Below are 24743 nucleotides of genomic sequence, written 5' to 3'. Positions count from 1 at the left end.
TCCACCCAAGGTAATACATAATAATAAAGAAAATCAAGATTAGCTTAGATTGAACATTTAATATACCGTTAAGAGTAAAGCTACAAATGAAAAGAAATATAACATAAAGACATAGTTTACACAGCAGAAACGAATTATCCCATGTGAAGTTTATTAACTTAAGTAAGGTCACTACCAGGCTAACTATCTTTTATCATGTTGTGGTTATAGCCAATATTACTTCAAAACAATGCGCCTGTTCTGGTGATTGGCAGCAAATGTGTCTATAACAGTATCAATATCGAGTTGTTTCGTGCTCCTGTAGTTTACTGATATGACAGCAAGGTTGCTGGTGCGGTTGTTACCACTGCTGTTGCGCAAGTATGTCTTGAGAAGCTTCAGACATGAGAAACTTCTCTCACAGACAGCTGAAGTAACAGGCAGGGTCACAGTGATGCATACAAGTTTGTGGAGATCCATGAAGGCATCCTTGTATGGCTCCAGCATGGTTGTAAGCTCCAATGGTGTGGATACTTCCTGCTCCTCTTCCTGGCAATTAGCTGGTTCAACTGGTGAACCTCCACCTTAGGCACTTCTAAATAGCCCAATGACAATTTCAAAATTCATTCTAGAGTTGTTTAGAAATATTATTTGGTCAGTTAACATGTAAGGTTATTATCTAATCATAAGTATAACATTAACTGGATTGTAATTCACAATTTTAAGTGTATGCCACAATCATCAGTACAATTTTGGATGGCTGATACACAATGCAAAATGATCAGCGGACACAACACCAGCTAAATGCTTCATAGTTTTGACCTATACACAATACACTTATACATGCATGCTATGTTTTACTTTTCAATAAAAGAAAAATGAAATTAATGGGTAAATACCAAAGAAATTACTTTGGTTTATCAAGTAAAATCCCTGATGATCTGTTGTAACTTAAAATCAACCTGTTTGTTTAATTCTCGTAAAAGCTCAAGATTGAATGTCATTACACAGGAAGCAGCAATACATCGCATGAGTTTCAGTGTATTCAGTACGTTGCTATGGGACGCATGACACATACTTCCGTCTTAATGAAGACGTTGAGTTCTACAGATCTATGTCTCTTTGATGTTAATTGTTAAGCAACAACGACGATTGTGTTTTCCATATTTTATGAATATATGTAGGTAACAATATTGTGGGTTGAGAGGGGCTTGGCTCATTTTTGGGGGCTTAACCTCCCCAAGCCCCCCATTGGCGCCGCCACTGCAAACTAAACAAAATTTTTACGGGAATATCAGTTTTCTCACACGTTCTGAAATGTACGAACACTTTTTGCTCCTCCTATTTTTGGTTATTTGTTTATAAACAGTTTATTTGTCGTTTAATTTACATAAAAATTTTTTACGGCAAATTAGATCCATTAAGTAAATATTTGTGATGCTTTCTGGTGTAAGCTGTAAGAAATGGTTATATAATGCAACATTAGCTTCAGTAGCTGTAAGAAATGGTTATATAATGCAACATTAGTTTCAGTAGCTGTAAGAAATGGTTATATAATGCAACATTAGCTTCAGTAGCTGTAAGAAATGGTTATATAATGCAACATTAGCTTCAGTAGCTGTAAGAAATGGTTATATAATGCAACATTAGCTTCAGTAGCTGTAAGAAATGGTTATATAATGCAACATTAGTTTCAGTAGCTGTAAGAAATGGTTATATAATGCAACATTAGCTTCAGTAGCTGTAAGAAATGGTTATATAATGCAACATTAGCTTCAGTAGCTGTAAGAAATGGTTATATAATGCAACATTAGTTTCAGTAGCTGTAAGAAATGGTTATATAATGCAACATCAGTTTCAGTAGCTGTAAGAAATGGTTATATAATGCAACATTAGCTTCAGTAGCTGTAAGAAATGGTTATATAATGCAACATTAGCTTCAGTAGCTGTAAGAAATGGTTATATAATGCAACATTAGCTTCAGTAGCTGTAAGAAATGGTTATATAATGCAACATTAGTTTCAGTAGCTGTAAGAAATGGTTATATAATGCAACATTAGCTTCAGTAGCTGTAAGAAATGGTTATATAATGCAACATTAGCTTCAGTAGCTGTAAGAAATGGTTATATAATGCAACATTAGCTTCAGTAGCTGTAAGAAATGGTTATATAATGCAACATTAGTTTCAGTAGCTGTAAGAAATGGTTATATAATGCAACATTAGCTTCAGTAGCTGTAAGAAATGGTTATATAATGCAACATTAGCTTCAGTAGCTGTAAGAAATGGTTATATAATGCAACATTAGCTTCAGTAGCTGTAAGAAATGGTTATATAATGCAACATTAGCTTCAGTAGCTGTAAGAAATGGTTATATAATGCAACATTAGCTTCAGTAGCTGTAAGAAATTGTTATATAATGCAACATTAGCTTCAGTAGCTGTAAGAAATGGTTATATAATGCAACATTAGCTTCAGTAGCTGTAAGAAATGGTTATATAATCCAACATTAGTTTCAGTAGCTGTAAGAAATGGTTATATAATGCAACATTAGCTTCAGTATGTGTAAGAAATGGTTATATAATGCAACATTAGCTTCAGTAGCTGTAAGAAATGGTTATATAATGCAACATTAGCTTCAGTAGCTGTAAGAAATGGTTATATAATGCAACATTAGCTTCAGTAGCTGTAAGAAATGGCTATATAATGCAACATTAGCTTCAGTAGCTGTAAGAAATGGTTATATAATGCAACATTAGGTTCAGTAGCTGTAAGAAATGGTTATATAATGCAACATTAGCTTCAGTAGCTGTAAGAAATGGTTATATAATGCAACATTAGCTTCAGTAGCTGTAAGAAATTGTTATATAATGCAACATTAGCTTCAGTAGCTGTAAGAAATGGTTATATAATGCAACATTAGCTTCAGTAGCTGTAAGAAATGGTTATATAATCCAACATTAGTTTCAGTAGCTGTAAGAAATGGTTATATAATCCAACATTAGCTTCAGTATGTGTAAGAAATGGTTATATAATGCAACATTAGTTTCAGTAGCTGTAAGAAATGGTTATATAATGCAACATTAGTTTCAGTAGCTGTAAGAAATGGTTATATAATGCAACATTAGCTTCAGTATCTGTAAGAAATGGTTATATAATGCAACATTAGCTTCAGTAGCTGTAAGAAATGGTTATATAGTGCAACATTAGTTTCAGTAGCTGTAAGAAATGGTTATATTATGCAACATTAGTTTCAGTAGCCAATTTCATTGTTTAGTGACGTCAGGTACAAATTACACAAATTTGCTTTTGATATACACATTGCTCCATTTCATTAGTTTCATTGAAATATCTGATAAGATAGATACAAAAAGTTCTGATGCTAATAAGTTAATAAGCTTTTCCGTTTTCATTTACGTAACAGTATTTATTAGCAACAATAAAACTGAAATAATTAGATTGTGTGAATTTTGGTAACCAATTTATAAATAAAAAAATTAATTAAGAGTTATCCTAATGGTTGTTTCATAGTTTTTATTATGCAAAGATAACCAATCACCGAACTAAAACATGCACCCTGAAAGGCACTGACAAAATGACATTGCTTATTGACTTTCAAGCCTTTAATGTCTTTTAAAGCTTTCAGTATACGTATACTGTTATGCACCTCTCACAGGCCAAAACAAAACAAAAACAGATCAAAAATTGTTTATGATTCATACCAAAAGTGATACTCAAAAATAAGTGAACATAAAGTTTCCATTAACGAAGTGATTTATCTTTATATTTTCTACACTGCATGTATACATGTAGTGTGTGTGTAATCTGGTAAATCAACAATATCTGTAATACCCATAAAATCGAGATAATTATTCTTTTTTATGCGTTATTTTCAAATTATTTATTAAAGTTTTTATTTCTATATTAAGCTTTAAATTGATAATTAATTGTTTTAAATTCAACCCCGTGAGGTGTTGTTTATGGTGAAACACTATGAGTAATGGCGGTTATAAAAAGACGATGAATTTAGTGATTACTGTTAGGCTTAACTGAAATTGACAATTTTGACATTTTAGTATTCCCTCAATATCATTCAGATGACGCTTCTCACAATTAACAATGCTTTTAAGTTCAAGTTTTCCAATTTTATAATGGCTCAGCCTAACTTTTATTCTGAATAAAAGTTTGCATGTAACATTGTAAGTAAGCATTAATCTCTTATTATTGTTTATGAAGTAGAATATTAACGTAATTAAAATTATAAATAGAGCATTCGTTAAGTTCTTCTTGATAAGAAGTGCTTAATCAAATATTAAATTCAACATATTTTTGTTTGTTTTTCAAATTTCGCGAAAAGCTACAGGAGGACTGTCTGCGCTAGCTCCCCTTATTTAGCAGTGTAAGACTAGAGAAAAGGCAGCAGGAAGTCATCACAACCCATCGTCAACTCTTGGGTTACTCTTATACCAACTAATAGAGGGATTGTCGGTCACCTTACAACTCTTCCATGACTGAAAAGGTAAGCATATTTTGTGTGATGAGTATTCAAACCCATGACCCACAGATTAGGAGTCGAGCGCTCTAACCGTTTGGTCATGCCGGACGAAGTTCAACATATAATTTTACTTTAAATATTTCTTAAACATTTGTTTTATTCTTATATTAGGAATTTGTGTTTTAAGGAAATATCTCTCTGGACTCTAGTGTTCTTGCTACTTGATAAGAACGTAGATTTACAGGCTATTACTAACTTTGACTTAATACTTTTGCACAATAATATAAATAGAATTATGTTTTAAAAATCACCAAGTTCATCAAAAGGGCTCAGCACTGCCAGGTGGTTAAGGCACTCGACTCGTAATCCGAGGGTCGCGGGTTTGAATTCCCCTCACACCAAATACACTCGCCCTTTCAGCCGTGGAGGCATTATAATATGACGGTCAATCCCACTATTCGTTGATAAAAGAGTAATTCAAGAGTTGGCGGTGGGTGGTGATGACTAGCTGCTTTCCTTCTAGTCTTACACTGCTAAATTAGGGACGGCTAGTGAAGATACTCCTCGTGTAGCTTTGCGTGAAATGTTAAAACAAACAAACAATCCATCATAAGATTTTAGTGCTTATGATAAAATAAAACTTTTTGTACTTCATTTTTTCAAACGAAATTCCAAAAGCTCGGAAGATATTCATTCTATTATAACTTTATACAAAACGTATATATATAGATTGAGACATGCGCACGTATATATAAATATATATATATACACACACACGCACACATACACATGTATACGCACGTACACTTTTAAAGTAAAATATGTATTTATGTATTTTAATTACGATTAGGTGAAAGAAATGTTAGAAGAAATATTAGAAAAATTAATAATAGGGGTGGTACAGTCTTGGTCAAAATGTTTGCATGTTTTGTAACTGGGCTACAGTAGTAGTTAGTGTAATAGTTGGCAGTTTTCCATGTCATTTCTACCTAGCAGTTCTCAGTAGAATATTTCACAATCAGGAAACTTTTCTGGTCAAGATAATCCTGCATAAAAAGTGAACTGTCATTCTGGAGCATAAAGTTATTGCTAAAACTTGCCCTAGTACATTGAATAAATATCATCTCTATGCGATGCTTGTAGAAAGCGCCATTAAGGATATTAAGAACAGTTTTTCAAGGTAATGAATAGCTGCCCAAACATGTACTGCACCATCTCTTGTGTTTTTTTTGTGGGAAAACAGTTTTCCATTATCTTTTATCCAGATGAATGACAAACATGAGCCCATCTATCAACTTTGACCAGCTGGAAACTGGACTTATCTAGACTGTTAGATGACTTGTTGTCTTTCCCAAGTAACACGGTCACAGCACTGAATTCTGGTTAATATTAGTTTGCAGATATTCCTTCTTGCAAAATAACCTTCATAATAATTGTTCTTTTAGACGTCGTGGAATGAATGTTTTCATCCTATTCTTGTCGTAAGGTGTTGCAAGACTTTTGTCGATCTTGAAATGTTAACCTGGTTCAAGCACGACCATCACAGGCAGTAGTTTTGGAGTCCCTTCCTGGGACAACATTCCTTGTAGTCAAATGATGTTTCCGGATTTTGTGAATATCTTACATTTCTGGCAATCTTCATTTGTTTTATGCCATTTTCTGGAAAGTTGAACAATTTTATTCTATATAACTTCTGGCACATGATGAGAGATGACTCTACACCAAGTAAAGAGAAATCGCCTGAACATGAGCAGGTCTGTTTTGAGAAAAGATTACAGCCAAAGAACACCCCATTTATACAAAACGTGGGTATGTATAATTTTAACGAACAGATGTTCAAAACAACTTAAACAGACTAGGATAACAATTTGTTACTTTCGCTACTTTCTCTGTTACAACTCGTGTATTTATTCAATAATTATTCCATATATGTAGACAATAACATAATATAGAATGGTATGCAAACATTTTGGCCAACATTGTGTATGCTACCCTACTATTCTCAACTTTCGTGAATATATTGCATTGATATTCATGTTATTCGTAAAACGATAATAGCCTTCTCTGAATGTTTATGTGCTACTTCATTTGTTTTGAAAATCGAAATATTCGTAACTGACTGGTTATCACTTTACGTAAAGTGAAACACCTGAAAACAAATGCTAGAAAATGGATGTACAACTTCTGCATAAAATGTGAACTAAGCTCCTCTGTCTTAATATGCAATTTTAGGAATATTATTAATTAATATTAGGTTTATTTTTATCTATTTCTTTTAATGCTACATCTAGTATCATTATTTTTATACATTTTGTTGTTCGGAGCTGCAAGTTATAGTCTTCACTCCCATGTCAATGTGGCTTTAAAAGAAATAGCTATAGTAGATAATTAAATCATGTTTTATTGCATACATTCTTGGAAATAAACTGACGTACGTGGTTGCTAAGTAACACGTTAAGGATACAACTCAGTTTCGCCCCCCCCCCTTTCCAGTGGCACAGCGGAACGTCTGTATACTCACACCACTAAAAATCGCGTTTCGATACCCGTGGCGGGCAGAGCACTGGTAGCTCATTGTATAGCTTTGTGATTAATTCTAAACAAACAAACAACTCAGTTTCTCAAATAGGTCGTCATGTTTAACACCACTTAAGTTGTTATAATAATAAACTGCCTGTGTTTCTTTCTCCCTCCATATATGCTAAATTGTGAAAAGCATAAAAGCGTTTAAATAAACAAATAAGCAAAATTACTGAGGTATGTATGTCTACGGACTTGTTCGCTAGAAACCAGATGCCGACACCTATGAATGGGCAGAGCATAAATAGCCCATTGTGCAGCTTTGTGCTTAACTTTATTCGACAACTTCATTTCTGACCAAAAACACAGAACTTTGTACTTTTAACAACTAATAACTTATGAAAAACATAAAAGCTTTTGCATATAAAAATAAGCAATATTACGGAGATAGGATACACGTCTTTGGTTCGACAGTTTTATTTCTGACCATTAAAATGAGTTTTTGAAATATTTATTTTGTTTCTTAATCATGGCTATTTATTATAAATGTAGTTGGCTTTCCTGCCTTCGAAAATACATTATTCAGTATTTATTACACAGTTTTTATTCGTTGACTCCGAGTTGGGATCTACTGATTTATTTACCCTTTTCTGGAATATATCTCAGTTTTGTGTGATTTTGTTTGCACATCTCAAAATCCCTTTTTATTTTTTGTTCATTGTCCACTTTCACTTTTTCATGAATCTTTTATTCAAATACCGAAAGCAATTTTCTTTGTTTATCTTAGCTTTAACCTAACGTCCCAACAGTGATTACTCTGTTTCTTTTTTATGTTTTATCTTTTTCAAAAATTTTACCCACCTTATATTCTTCGCCGCTTCTTGTAGAACACTTATCATTACTTTAATTGTTTTTTTTCTGTTTTTCAATCTATAAAAACTGACACAGTTCTCCAAGACAGTTCTGGGATTCCGCTCTATTTAGCTTTTCTTTATACGTGTGTTTTATTTTTGTTTTGCATTGAGCTTGGTCTAGCTGTCTCTTTTTTTTTTTTTTTTGCTTTTTCTCATTTTAGCGGAAAGCCACACTGCATTGGGCTACCTACTGTATCAAATACGGGGGGATCGAACCCCAAATTTTAGCGAAGTCCATTATCTTATCGCTGTCCTACTGAAGGTTCTCTTAGTAGCTAGTCTGCCGAGCTGCAGATCGAAAGGTCCAATTATTGAGTTGTTATACCGCTTTATTCGTTTTTCACTCTCAGTTCTGGGTGCATTATAAAACAGTCAGCTCAGTTATTTTCTATGAAGGATCGGACAAAGTCCTTGTGACATTGAGAGCTGCTGATTGACTGCTCTCGTTCTTGCTAGTAGTTTTATAATTAGTAACAGTTATGTCTGTATCATAGAGGTTTTCGAACTGCTTGTTGTCGCATAAAGTGCGTTTCGAAATAAAAATTTATATTTTCAATTCCACTTTCATACCTTGTTATTATTGCATACCTCAGTATTTACAGAGGTTAATAACACTTTGCAAGAACGATGTTCCAGGTCCTGCTCTCCTCTTTGGACTAATTTTTCACTTGTCAAGAACAATATTATGAATGACTACTTCACACCATTGTCTTCATTGTAAGAAGTTTGTGTAAAGGAAAGAGAGAGATTAATCTTGGATCATAACATCTTAACTTACTGATCCTTTCTTACTGTTTAATCACACCAGAGACACAAAGTTCGCTGGAGCTGCATCAAGAGAATTATATTTCAAATAACATTGTTGTTTTTCTAGTTTAGTTTTCCATTTTCATGTTTAAAATAACCTTTCTTTTCGAGATGAAGAAAAAATAATTGCCCTTACCTTTTAACGTTTGTCAACTTTAATTTCCTTTATTATCATTTTAATAACACAAAGCAAACATGTGCAGCTTCAGCATTGTGGTTGTTTGAGTCACAGTGTTCTCTTTCGCTACCATTGCCCTAATTTTTCCAACACAATGTTGCTACAGGTTGACTTGAAGTGTGATTTCACGGTACTTTGGTGACGTAAATGATTTGTTGTCCGAGTGTTTTAGCGAATGTGACTCCATGTTTTTGTCGACATATTGTATCCTTTTGTGCTAAATTGTCTTTTAATTATTCTATATGAGTACCCTTTTTTGAAAAGAACTGTTACTCAACTATCACTCTTGAATTATTTGAGGTGGCTTTACACCGCTGCGTTGTTGTAGATTCACAATGCACGGCATGTTACTCTATTATTTTACAATTATTATTTACAAGAAGTGCAATTAAGCCTACGAACTCTTTATATTTTCATTGTCATGTTTTCTCCGATTTTTGCTACGATTTTACAATGACTACATTCCTCTTTTTTACTTATTTACGTCACGATTCTTTTCTTTTTAATAATGATAAACTCTCTTACTTCCTATCTTTGAACCTAGAATTATTTTGTATCCTTTAATTTCCTACTTCTTGCTCTCTGTACTTCCTTTGAAATGAATTCCTCCAACTTCTCCCACTTATTGTTCATAAAGATATAATTTTAAGTTTTCCTTTTATTTCTACAAGCCATTAAATTACAGCACGTGTCACTAACTAAAAACGCATAATAGTGAAGGATCGTTTTAGAGGTTTCTTACTTGAAGAAACACGTGCGCCATCAACACTCGTGACATACCGAGTTTTCATCTGTGTATCGCTTTACCATCAAGTACAAGCGAAACTTTTGAGGTTTCAATTTTATATTTAGTTGCAGCACGTCTCATGACGGCACGTTTATCACTTGGTCGAAGCATTCATAATTTATTGATGAAAGTTGCTCAGTTATAATTTTTCGTCAAAATGCCTAAATATTTCTATTGATTTACTATATTTCGAAGAAAAGTTGAAATGTACAAACCCTGTAGCAGCGTTAATACACTGATCACAAAAATTAAATAATAATAAGGTTTGTTTAAATGTGTATATTTTTATATTTTTTTCAAATTCAGCATTTTTTTTGTAGAAGATTGCACTAATTTCACTTAGGAGTTACAAATTTTGCACCAATAATTCCTTATGTGATAGATCTCTATAAGAAATAACCAGAATTCTGCAAAACTAATGACCAGTTTTGATTAATTATGAAAGACAATTACTGTTGAGATAAACTAGCTTAACAAATTCATTTTTAGTGGTATTGGCTTTTGCAAAGAGTGAACACGATGTTAGAAACTAATTAACTGAAACTGAAGTTTGAAGAATCATCATATTTCTACGAGAGGATCACAGGTTGCCTTTATACCAACTTCAGAGCACTGAGCAACCTGGCTGAAGTTTACCCAGAATCATTTCACCTGAACTCTGTATTGTTCACTTATAAAAGCAGTTTATAGATATCTTTATGTAGTCGAAATGTGAGGGTCTGAAGATACGAAAGAGGCCATGAGATGGGTGTACAAACTTTTATGTGGTGGATAGAGGACCCTGACAAGAAAATTTGCGTGGATGAGACCCTAATGATTATTCTTCACCATTTTCCTGATGCTAACTGAGATGGGCTCGTGTATCAGCAGGATAACGTCCATCCTCACACCACCAGAATCACCCAGCAGTTTTTGTCAGAATGAAGGAACAGAGGTACTGGACTGGTTTACATCTAGTTGATAATGCTTGGATCTTCATAGGGAGAACAGGTAGTCACAGACAACCTGCTTGGATCTTCATAGAGAGAACAGGTAGTCACAGACAACCTGCTTGGATCTTCGTAGAGACAACCTGCGACTGTCTAGGACATCAGAGATATCCTCATCCAGAAGTGGACCGTTCTGTCTCAGTAAGCTGTCCTAAGTCATCAGCACTACATGGAAACAGGAGCAGAAGTCATGAACAATAAAAGGCGACTTACCAGCGGTTAACTTTGTTCGTCTTAATAGGTTACGTTTTCTTGCATATACTTATACAAACATATATTGGTAATTTTTCGTTAATTTGTCTTTTTTGTGTTTTCTTTTTGTTATTTGTAAATGAAATACTCAATTTTCTTGGTATCATTTAGCTGAGACAGTTACAATATGCAAGTTTGGTCAATATTGAACACCTGCAGTTTTTTCTTCAAAACTTGAAGAAATAAATCAAAATCTCATCATTCATTAATTTTTGTTTTGACCAGCGTTTGGTATTTTCAATCTCAAAAGTACGTAAGGTTCAAGCAAGACTGGCTGACTAGCCTCTAGCTGCTAGTAAGCTACCAAATCTTAGGTAACGACCTATCCTTATTTAAAAAGAATAAATTTAAAAGACGTTTTGTTGTGATAGGTGGTCAATACGCTAAAATGTAAATCTCGAAAACTTTGTAGCATTTCTAGTTGTTTCGTGAGAGGTTACATTGAAATCGTGTGGAGCGCTAAACAACAACATAAAATCGTCAGATTTCTATTTACTTAAATCAAGGAGTATTTAATATTGAAAGCGAAACAGTTCTATGTAATATTAAAATCCAATAAAGATTGTGCCTAAACTACACCTATCATATACTGTTACACGACAATAACGCTAGGCGAAGTTGATGAAACTAATTTATGTTTTAAAAATTATGTAGGCAGACATATTTAAAGGAAATTATATCATTAAACTATCAGAGGACACACTATTCGCCGGATGTTATACACTATTTTTTATTCAATGATAAAAAGAATATCGAAGAATCATAAAACATTGTTTTACTTCCTTAAACACGAAGCTGCAGAATGAGCTTATATCTGCTCTGCCCACATTAGGGATCGAATCCCGTTTTAGGTTCAGAAAACAACAGGGATATTCTGAAGTACGCCTACAGGATCGAAATGCTGTTTAAACAAAAAACAGATCAGATTTTGATTAGTTTAATGTTTATTTACAGCATACTGGAATACGTCATTTGTTATTTTGCTCTTGTAACTCTTCTATAAAATAAATTTTGATCCAATTTTATTGTATATCTAGAGAACCTCTGGATAAATATTAATAGGAAAGTGATGATGAGTCGCATAGTAACCTAAATAAAATCACAACATAAAAAGTAGTACCGCTGACGCCAAAGTTTTAAAACTTTTCGTTTTAAGAAACTATTTTTATTCAACAGCTAAACCCTCAGTGAGGTTTAACGACAAAGCCATAGGGTATTCGGGAAGTAGGATTGAAAGTTCTACAGAACCAAAACTAATGGAAATTAAAATTAATTAGATAAAATATATGTTATGAAAACATATCTATGTTAAAATGAAATGGGATTTGCTTGACCAATGAATATAAACTGTTTCATAATCATTTTTGTAGTGCCACTAAAGATATATTAATATAATAGCATTAATGCTTGCTTGTTATACTTGCGCATGCCAATGGGTCACTAAAGTGCTACAGCTGATAATTATCATTCCATTAACATAAAGAGATCTTTAGACAAATTTTGTGCAATCTAGAATAACAAAGATACAATATCTTTTTAAGAACAGTCTTTTAAAAGTGCTCGCAAATGAGAAAATGAGGACGTAAGTAGTATTTGAAATAGTATTTTAGTAAGTATACCGTTTTTACATTTTTAGAGCTTGAAAGAGCTAGCTAACGCCCCCCATCCAGTAGCTCAGCGGTATGTCTGCAAACTTACAAAGCTAAAAATCGGGTTTCGATACCTGTGGTGGGTAGAGCACAGACAGCCCATTGTGTAGCTTGGTACTTATTTCAAAACAACAACAACAACAGTTAGTTAACGAACAAGAGAGCCACAAATAACAGACAGCTGTCCCCAGATTGCAATGTATTTTGAAGTATTGAACTTTAAATAAACGAAATGCACTAACACTGTGACAAAGATTTTGAAAAATAAAACAGCATGAGCATTTAAATAATTTTATAGTGTGCGTCTTAACATCCAGTATAAAAGGTATGAAATATCTTACGCAATGACAATGCATTCATAAATTTATGCGTTGTTGATAATACTGGAGAATTAAACAATTATACAGGAGAATGGTTGTTAATGGGTGGTTTGAACAAAAAAAGATGTTTAATACTGTTGTTTAAATAAAAACATATCTTCACAGGAAGAATGTATTACACAATAAGGAGATTTTATTTTACCAGTAATGTTTCGAAGACTCAAAAAGACATTTTTTGCTACTCGGTTTTTCGTGCTACTTCGATAAAGTCGCTGAATTCCCCAACATTAAAACCAATTGTTTATGTCACATGTGGTACATAATTTTGTAGTTCTCCGTCAACTAACGTTATACAGTCATTATCCTAATAGTGTATTTTATCATAGAAAATCAAAGTAAATTGACCCGGCAGGGCCAGGTGGTTAAAGCACTCGACTCGTAATTCGAGGGCCGAGGGTTCGCATCCCTGTCACACCAATCATGCTCACCTTTTCAGCCGTGGGCGCTTTATAATGTGCGGTCAATCCCATTATTCTTTGGTAAAAGAGTAGTACAAGATTTGGCGGTGGGTGGTGATGACCAGTTGCCTTTCCTCTAGTCTTACACTGCTAAATTAGAGACGGCTAGCGCAAATAGCCCTCGTGTAGCTTTGTGTGAAATTCAAACCAACGTAAATTGCTTTTTATTTGTTCCCACAGTGGTCCAGTGACAAGTTTACGGACTTGTAACTATAAAGTTCGGGGTTGTATTCTCTACGGTGGACACAGCAGTTAGCACAATGTTGGTTTTGCCCTAAAAGAAGTTAACAAAGCTAACTTTATAGTTACAGCTGAGTGAGCACATAAGCGAATAAAGATCAGAGTTTTTGAACTAACTCAAAATGCCTACCTAAACAAGGCGTGTAAATACATGGAAATACCCTTAAAGCTTAGCCGGAAAGTATGTTATGCTTTGTTCAACTACAAATAGATCTCAAGTAGTTTTAAAACCCTCTAAGAATTGTTCTCAAGAGTTTATTATAATTTTGCTTTTCCTTCTATTTTCTCCCGGGGAACTACGAGATTGAAGACTATATGTATAAATTATATTTTGTTTTAGTTGTAACGTTTCCCTAACGTTTGTTTACATAGAGTATTGACTGAAATTTGCGACGTTTACATATTTTATACAACTCGTTGTTGTCGTTCGGGGCAACTAAGATTTTGAAAGCACTGCCTTTTTCAAATACTCACTAATAATTGATGCGCTTTCGCCATTTACCAACGTTACCTACGTCACTACTTTCATAGAAGCACGCACCGCGTGCCTCGTGATATTATTTCTAATGTTTGCTTTACTTGGGAAGTGTTTGATTTGCGCCGAACTATAAGGCTTTCAAAATGAATGGCAATGGAACAGTTTATCATAGGCAATCTGCTTAACAATTAAACTTTTAAGTTTTCGAGATGGAACGTACATTATAATTGTCCCCTTTATGTCAACTATATTAGTAGTAATCCATAGTACACGAATTATGACAGGTGAAACTTACACATCAGTTTTTAACATCACATGCAACAAATTAATGACTCAGCCGATACAACACGAACACAAAAATACGATAATTTTCTTTGAGGAAATTGTGTACCTAGCTAATGTTTTCCAGTAGAGCTAACTAATAGGATCCCCCCGCTGGTACAGCGGTCAGTCTGCATTATTACAACGCTAAAATCAGAAGTTCGATTCCCTTCGGTGGATTCAGCAAATATCCCGATGTGGCTCTGCTATAAGAAAACACACATAATATTATATTATTATAATATTACTACCCTACTCAATATTATAAGTATTCATATAATTGATACTTGAAACCGTCGGTACTTGATGAAATTCAATAATTACTGTATTGAAGAACAAAACAATTGTCCGTTACACAAATACATCATTTGTTCACGACCTCCTTGATGACGAGAAACCCACTTGAAATAAAAAATGTATCTCAAAACGGCTGGTATGGGTATTAACACTTTTATCGACAAGCAGAGAACAACGTGTCGACCTTCCTAGATCGTCTTCAGGTTAACAAAGAGCAAAACCTGATAATGCCTTTACTGGAGAAACCATGGTGATGAATATATGATTTATTTGTGAAATGTGAAATTGTCATTTGTGATAGTATTCAAATGTTCTTTGACGTTTCTGATATGGAAGTAGGCGAGCAGAAATGAAAAAAAAAATATAATACCTAATTTGATATAAAAGGAGTGAATATTTAGGAAACTTCCGTTATCTTTCTACTTCTCTGGTCGGACATTGCGACAGACTATCACTTTTAAGACACGAACAAGAAACCTTAGGGCTGATAATATCTTAATTAATCAAAATTTTGGGTTTCTAATGTTTAATCAGCATTATTGTAATAATGTGAAACTCTTAACTCTAAGTTTGCACTATCCTTAAATTCCTAGATTTTATAGTAGGAAGATCTGTTTACTGTTAATAATTAGTTTTATAATTATCAATAGTCCCTGCGCTGTTGCTTTTTACTTCTGAATAAACCTAAGGTTTACTTTAGAAAGAGGTTTTACAACTTTCGATTGCCTCTTCGGGATCAAACTAATCAGAACCTATAAATAATATTTACTAACACATACGCAGTCAAATGACTCATTAGTGCTAATCTAGTATCTGCTGTAGCAGCGATCAACACCTTCAGGATCACCGTTTTAAGTATTTTATAACATCATAACGATCTCATAGTACCACTAGGACCTGATCTAACCTCTATAAAAGTCAGTGTGTGTCACGTCACGCTTGATGTTTCTTGATTTTTAGAAATCGGAGGAATCATAAAAGCCAAAATGCATTTATCTGGATAGAATAGTTCGATTTCTGTCTGCCCATTACGAATAAGGGTGCAAGGGGGGCTGTGAGAATGGGTGACATGCAACCTTATAAGAGTAGTGAGTGTTGGTATAATATGCCTAAATTAAATACGCAGTGTGGGATTACCTAACCTCGGTCCAAGCGCATAAACTTTACCATGAAAATATCAATTCAATTTTAAACTTTAATGGTTTCTGAATTAAGCTAGAAAAACAAACATATCTCTTTAATTAACGCCCTTCCCCCCCGCTAGTACAGCGGTATGTCTCCAGATTTACAACGTTAAAATCAGGGATACGATTACTCTCGGTGGGCTCAGCAGATAGCCCGATGTCGCTTTGCTGAAAGATGAAAGAAAACACACAGACACTTTAATTAGCGGAGACTCTTAAGTTAATAAATCAACAATTTTTTTTAATTGTTTAGTTGTCTAAACATTTTATTTTATACTTTCAGTACGTAAACTAACAACATTATTAGATTATACTTTTGTTGCTTAGCGACATAACATGAAAAGGCATTGTTGAAACGTAGTGTTACGAAAACGCACTGGCTTTTCTATACATTAAAAATTATTAAGTTAACTGATTTTTATCAATAATCATTCTATGAATACACCACAATTTATTTCACGAATGATATTAATTTCGATTGGCTCACAAAGGAAATTACCGACAATGGTTGGATGCTTCGACTGCACTTTTCTTATTTATATGCAAAAACGGCTCGTTTGGGATGAGAAAATATTTTACATAGAAGGTCGAAACGTTGTTCGCTCTTCTATGTAAAATATTTTCTCAACCCAAACGAGCCGTTTTTGCATATAAATTTCTCAACAAGTGGGTTTCTCGACATCACTGATGCACTTTTCTTAAATTTTTTTAGTCGAGCTTCATATCGCAAAATTTTTTATTTCAGTTATCTATGAAATGTGAGTTTACTGAATACTATGAGTTTAGGTTGGCACTACTTGCCCCATCATTTTTTGACGATTTAAGTAGCTTATAAAGTATTATTATTAGTGGGTTCAAATGGCACTATCGATGTAATAAACTAATAAAAATACAAATATAACACAAATTGCCAGTAAAAGTCACTTACTGCATTCAGTTTACTTAGATTATGACATGGAACTGAGTAGATAATTCCAATACTATCTTATTATTATTGTTAATGGAGTAGTTGGATTCATGGACTAAGGTAAGTTGTACCATGGTAATGATTAGGTAATACTAACATTACCTTATTATTATGATAAATGGAGAAGTTGGATTCATGGGCTTAGTTAACTTGTATCATGGAACTGATTAGGTAATACTAACATTATCTTATTATTATGGTCAATGGAGTAGTTGGATTAATGGAATTAGTTAACTTGTACCATGGAACAGATTGTATAATACTAGCATTATCTTATTATTATAATCAATGGAATAGTTAGATTTATGGGCTTAGTTACCTTGTACTATGGAACTGATTGGACAATACTAAAATTATCTTAGTATTATAATCAATGAAGTAGTTGGATTCATGGACATAGTTAACTTGTACCATGGAACTGATTGGATAATACTAACATTATATTATTATTATAGTCATTGGAGTATGTCGATTCCTGGACTTAGTTAACTTGTACCATGGAAGTGATTGGATAATTCTAAGATTATCTTTTTATTTCTCTTAATTCTGTTTTTGGATACATGGGGTTGGTTAACTTGTACCATGGAAGTAATGAAGTAATAATAACATTACCTTTTTATTATTATCAATGGAGTAGTTGGATTTATAAGCTGAGTTATCTTGTACTATGGAACTGATTGAAAAATACTAACATTATCTTTGTATTATGGTCAATGGCGTATTTGGATTCAGGATTTGGTTAACTTGTACCATGGAACTGTTTGGATAATACTAATCTTATATTTTTATTATAGTTATTGGAGTAGTTGGATTCATGGGCTTGGTTAACTAGTACCATGGAAATGATTAGGTAATACTAACTTAACCTTGTAATTATGGTCAATGGAGTAGTTCGATTTATGTGCTTAGTTCACTTGCATCATTGAACTGATTGGATAATACTAGCATTATCTTATTATTATGGTTAAATGAGTAGTTGGATTTATAGACTTAGTTAACTTTTATCATGGAAATGAATAGGTAATACTAACATTATCTTATTATTATAGTCATTGGAGTAGTTGGATTCATGGACTTAGTTAACTTGTACCATGAAACTGACTGGATACTACTAACATTATCTTTTTATTATATTCATTGGAGTATGTCGATTCCTGGACTTAATTAACTTATACCATGGAGCAGATTGGATGATACTAACATTATCTTATTATTACAGTTAATTGAGTAGTTGGATTCATTGGCTTGATTAACTTGCACCATAGAAATGATTAGGTAATACTAACATTACCTTATTATTATGGTCAGTAGAGTAGTTGGATTTATGGGCTGAGTTAACTTGTACCATTGAAATGATTAGGTAATACTAACATTATCTTATTATTATAGTCAATGGAGTTGTTGGATTCATGGACTTAGTTCACTTTTATCATGGAACTGATTAGGTAATACTAACATTATCTTATTATTATAGTCAATGGAGTAGTTGGATTAATGGAATTAGTTAACTTGTACCATGGAACAGATTGTATAATACTAGCATTATCTTATTATTATAATCAATGGAATAGTTGGATTTATGGGCTTAGTTACCTTGTACTATGGAACTGATTGCCTTATTGCAATAACAGTATCCAGATACCATTATAAATCGGGCCAAGTTGAAAACTAGAGATATGATTTGATTAGTGGTCTTGTAAAATTATGTTAGTTAGATGCTGAGACTCTCTATAATGTGAAACTAAAGTGAACGTTGTCCAAGAAAAGCTAAAACATCGTTTATAATACATTCAGGTATATCTCTGTGAGTTATTTACTAGTTGCGATACGGATAACATTATTATTCTAAACAGTTAATATTTCATCAAAATATTCTGACTTAATAAAACCACATTCAAAGATTCCTAAACACGTTTAAGATGGATGATAGGTGGTGGTCGTTTTTATGATCCCGCACCTACTGAAAATTTCACGATGGTTCTACCATTTCTAGAGTGCTGAAAGAAAGTCGGCGTGGCTATCAATCATATGTAGTTTCGACATGCGCTAAGAATGCTCGTGCGGGCTACACTGTAATACAGGTATTGAATAGTTGTGGTGGAGTCACCCGCGTTTATGCGGGCGCGTCCTTTGATGGCCCAGGAGGTGATCAGCGCGTGGCAGATGTTAACATGTCCGTTATCTTCGCGCCATCATTGTGAGAATTGAATGTTGAAATGTCAGAGACAAATGATTGTGGTGCGTTTTCTGTGTTTATGTTTGTTTGTCTGTTTCGCCATTCACATGCTATAGTGAGTATTGCTGTTTCACTAATTAAAGTTAAACTTACTGTTATATCGTGAAACAGTAACAGCGAGATGTCTAAACCGGCAAACGTAGCTCACGACAAAAACAAAAAAGATTTTGTGAAATGTCATGAATGCGTGTTTTGCAATATTTGTAGAGAACGTGATATGGGCGTGGCTTTGTCAGCTGCTAGATGCATGATATGAATTAAACAGGAAATAAAAATATTGTTCAATGAACGATTTGCGACGTCATTCTAAAAATAAAAAACTTCGCTCTTTCTAACAATGAAAATATAAGTCCTGCGACATGGGTCTCTGGTGCTTTCAAAATATTTGTGTGACAAGTTACAAAATATTTATAAACTGTTGAAAATATGTTTGTTTTGAATTTCACTCAAAGCCACTCAAGGGCTATCTGCGCTAGCCGTCCCTAATTTAGCAGTGTAAGACTAGAGAGAAGGCAGCTAGTTATCACCACCCACTGCCAATTCTTGGGCTACTCTTTTACCAACGAATAGTGGGATTGACCGTTACATTATAACGCCCCCACTGCTGAAAGAGCGAGCATGTTTGGTGAGACGGGGATTCGAATCGGCGACTCTCCGATTATGAGTCGAACATCTTAACCCACCTGGCCGTTGAAAATATGTGAGAATTCAAACATTTGTACAGCAGTACCAAAATTATCGTTCTTTATAACTTTTGCTTTATTCAAAATTAAAGAGATTTTTAATGAAAATAAATGAACGACCTTAAACGTTAGAAAATATTTTATTAACTAATTGTATCACAATAGATTCATGGGTGTGTTACAAGAGTTGTTTCTCGAAATAATAATGAATAAACCTATACAAAGTATTTATAGTAATGCAAAGAATCAAAGTATACAAATATTTAGAGTATTGTATAGAGTTAAAAATATACAAAGTATTTAACATAATATATAGACTCACTCATGTATTGTTTAAAGTATTATAGAAATTTAATTAAGTTTGACATTTTTGAAATTCCAGAATAAAGACTAAATCTTATTGAAGGACTGAACTTATGCGTTAACCGTAAGATACAAATGTTAATGGTCTATTAATGAAAAAATATTTACAATAATAATGCTTCAAAAAATTATGTTTGCTTTGTTCACAATGCAATAAATTAATTTGTCTTAAAGTAAGGTATATGTATGTACGTGTGTGTTTTTCGTATAGCAAAGCCACAGCGGGGTATCTGCTGAGTCCACCGAGGGGATTCAAACCACTGATTTTAGCGTTGTAAATCTGTACACTTACCGCTGTACCAGCGGGGAACAAGTAAAGTACATAATGATTGTGTATATAGAACAGTGGCTTAAAAGTTATTACACCATTTTCAATGTTGTGGAGAGAAATTATCAGTAATACAATTGTTTGTGTAAGACACAAAATGTATAAGTGTTAAATTATTCTAACATAACACAGCTCGTAGACTGGTACCAACTTGAAAGGACCTCTTCTCATCTCACGTTTTATTTTCTTTCTTCTGGCATTCCGGTAACGATAGAATATTGTAATGACATGTTGCTCGAAATGATCTCGTGAAATACGATTTAATATCAATATATATATGTATAGTCTTTGAAATGTGTATAAGTAAATGAAAACTTATGTCACTTATTAATGTATTTACGTAGCAGAAGTAGAATAAATGGGTGTCTTTATGTGGTATTTTAAAATCTATTTATCGGCTAGTATCAGAGCAAATAACAGCAATAAAGAAGAAAGGGGATTGTTCTATAATAGATAGCTTAGTTTGGTTCCTCAAATAAATATAGATTAACGGCTTTGAAGGAATATGAATAAACAAGCAAAATGTTTACTATAACAAATAAACAAAAAACACACTTGGCGTATCTAAGCACACAAAATTACATTAACTTGTCTGCTTGTAAGAAAGTGTACCTGAATTCAACAAGTAAATTCGCTTTCTTTGTCTATTGGACATTGTCACCTCGTGACATTTGTACTGTTATAGCATTGACAGACTGTTAGCTTAAATTAAGTAGATGTCACAATTTGTGATAATATTTTATTCTGAATGTTATATATTACTGCAACACCCTAGACCCAGCAACGCCAGGTGATTATATTAAGGCTGTCGTTTCCTAATCTGGAGGTCATGGGTTCGAGTCCCTCTCACATCAAACATGCTTGCCCTTTCGGTCAATCCCACTATTCGTTGGTAAAAGAGTAGCCCAAGAGTTGGCGGTGGGTAGTGATGACTAGCTTCCCTCCCTCTAGTCTTCGACTATTAAATTAGGGGCGGCTAGCGCAGATAGCCCTCGTGTTGCTTTGCGCGAAATTCGAAAACGAGCAAACAAATAAAAACATGCAACATCCTCTTCAAACAAAATATAATACACCATTTACTGTAGAGATCAACTAATTGAAACAACTAAAATAAGTTAACCCTAATGGCTTTCGAGACCATTTGTTGCCAGTATTAGATCACGGAAATGAAATACCCGACGTTTTACAACCTTCCATACCACTACGCGTGATTCCATTCCAAGGGAAATTGTAAAATTATGGCTTATTTGTGTGTGTGTGTGCGATAAGGTTGAATAACCTGCGGCCCATGAAACTTTCAACCAGGTTTCGTATCTGTTTCTCTCATATACATGTGTCAAACGTAATTAGTTGACAGCCACATTCAAAAGAACATTTTCTACATTTATTTACTTGAAATTGTTTTCTTCATACGGTATCAAGGAAAACAAAGAAAAGTATTTTAAAGTGTTTGGAGAAGGTTTACAAAAAAAATGAAACGTTTATTGTAGGAAAATTTCAGCTTAACAGTCTGTGAAACCAAGCCTCTTACTAAAACATAGCGTTTGTTCTTTATCCTGTGTTTCATCTGTATCTCTTCTGTTTACTGTATGCAGGAAAAAAATGTTTTTTTAAATGTTTGAAATGAATTAATGCACACACATACACACTCACATATAAGTATAGGCGCCTATCTGGTTAATTATTTACTGAATGTAATTTTAGCACATACTGCCTAGTAGTTTTATTAATACTAAATGCAACTGAGATCCCTGCTTCCGTCCATATGTATATGCGTATACGTGAAACACACTTGTAGGTTTAATTAGGTAACATCCAACCATAAGAAATACGCTCGCGTACCTTATTATTATGTTCTTGAATAAATCCTGAACAGACTTTCTAAACAGTTATTGCTGCTAATCAAATCGCTTTATGTGGTACAAACACCACCCGGAACGAGGATTGCATCAGAGATCGCGTCCAGAAGTATGGACGCGCAGAGAAGGTAATCTCTTTTGGATCTGAATTTACATACTATGGCATGAATATACATATTTCATTCAGCGATTGGTGCAGTATTCAACTGATAAGCTAACATTTGTTGTAAAAGACAAGTGTTAAACTCTGGAAAAAAAAAAAAACGCCACTGATTGTTACAGTGTGTTAGATCAGCGATAAGAGATTTTGTAATATAGTACAATGCGTCATAAATATTTATTTCTGTATTTCTTTGCTACAGAAAAAATTTATACTATTATTACTAAGAGATACAGCGTAACAATGACACTGCTTAACCTTTTGTTGTTTTTTTGTCGCACCTTGAGTGCAGATGTACAATAACAAATGCACTGGTTTAGAGAAGCAAGTGTCAGTGGTGAAGCTACTGTGGTGTAGGTGCATTATATTCCACACATTTATTCTGTTTTTCTGTACTGTAGAATACACATTGTGTATCCTAACATTTGATACGTGTAGATTTATTATATATATGTTTTTATTTATATTATATATACTTACAATATTCACAAAAATGAGAGGATAATGAGTGTTCTGATGTGAATTTTCAAAATTTGAGAACAATAAAATACCGAGGGAGGTTTTGTACTGACCAAACTTATTTATTACAAATATCACAGGTGAACAATTACAGGTTAGTCGAAATTTTCATTTACAAGTAATAAAAGGAAAATTACCAAAAAGTTTAATATTTGGCTGCACAACTATTCAAGAAAAAATGTATTAAGACGAATAATTTAATAACATGAGTATTTATTTAGTTGTTAGGTTATCATCTTTTGTTTATGACTTCTTTGCACTTGTTTCCCATATTTCTGATGACAGTTTAAATAACTTACTGGGGTAGCACAGTCCGTTCTTAGCTAATGGTAGCACTGAACTCTTGGACAATTGCAGTTTGTCTATTTTTAACTCCTCCCCCTAGCAATACTCAAACATTCTCAGTGGGGTTTAGCTACAGTAATTTATTAGACCAGTCCAGTTCCTTCATTCTGGAGAAACTGCTGCGTGATGTCTGAGATAGGTTCATGTATCAACAGGATAATGCCCATCCTCACATTACCAGGAAAAGGGAGAACAATGGGTGTCAGGATCTTGCTCATGTATTAAATGCGTTATATATTGACATGATTATTGAAGTTGTATGATTCTTTAACAATGTATTATATTTAATGTATTGTTCGCAGTGCATGTGAATATGTAACATCTTAGTTAAAAATTGGCGTTATACAATTTTTAATTCTCTCAGGAGGGAAGTGTAACGAGTTTAGTGTTAAGTATTTATTTTAATATCGGTGTTTGTTTTAGCTAAATTTAGCTATATGTTTAGAAATGCATGTAACTTATATTATGAACTATGTTTTGCGAAATTCACGCCTTTTTCCTCAATTCGCAAAAGATTCTCGAGTGTAAGAATCAACAACGTTCTATATCTGTATGTAAACTATTAGTGATTGACAGTATTATTGCCAATTGAGCTTTCGAGAATCTCATTTAAAGTTTATAAATCGATCGACGCGTCGAAAGACAGATATATATATATATATATATTGCTGGTTTCCTACACAGTTAGTATACTATAAATCTCAGAAGCTATAATTGTGATTAATGCTTATTAATCGAAAAACTACATATACTTGATCAGGAACGTTTATAGCTTTCGAATGTTATAAACCATTTAACTTCGGACGTTAGTATTTAGCGCAGATATCCCTCGAGTTGTTTTGCGTAAAATTAAAAACAAACCAAACCAAACGTGAGTATTTCTACGAGAACATTAGATGTCTTCGTCGTAGAAAAGTCAGCTTGTGAACGCCGTAAGACCATGCAAGAATTATTTGTTTGTTTTGAATTTCGCGCAAAGCTACTCGATGGATATCTGCGCTAGCCGTTCCTAATTTAGCAGTGTAAGACTAGAGGGAAGGCAGCTAGTCATCACCATCCACCGCTAACTCTTGGGCTATTATTTTATCAACAAATAGTGGGATTGACCGTCACGTTATAACGCCCCCACGGCTGAAAGAGTAAGCATGTTCGGTGCGACCGGGATTCGAACCCGCGACCCTCGGATTACAAGTCGAATGCCTTAACGCGCTTGGCCATACCAGGCCTTCCAGCCAAGAATTGAGAGCTAGCTAGTTTACCCCTTTAGTGAACTGTAACTATATCAATTGAGAATTAATTCACTCATCGTGAACCATTCGATAAAATATTCAGTTTCAGACCAGATAGAAGTCTCAGT

Source organism: Tachypleus tridentatus, chromosome 13 (genome assembly GCF_004210375.1).
Source record: "Tachypleus tridentatus isolate NWPU-2018 chromosome 13, ASM421037v1, whole genome shotgun sequence".
NCBI classification, from domain to species: domain Eukaryota; kingdom Metazoa; phylum Arthropoda; class Merostomata; order Xiphosura; family Limulidae; genus Tachypleus; species Tachypleus tridentatus.
Note: the sequence above shows the minus strand (reverse complement) of the source record.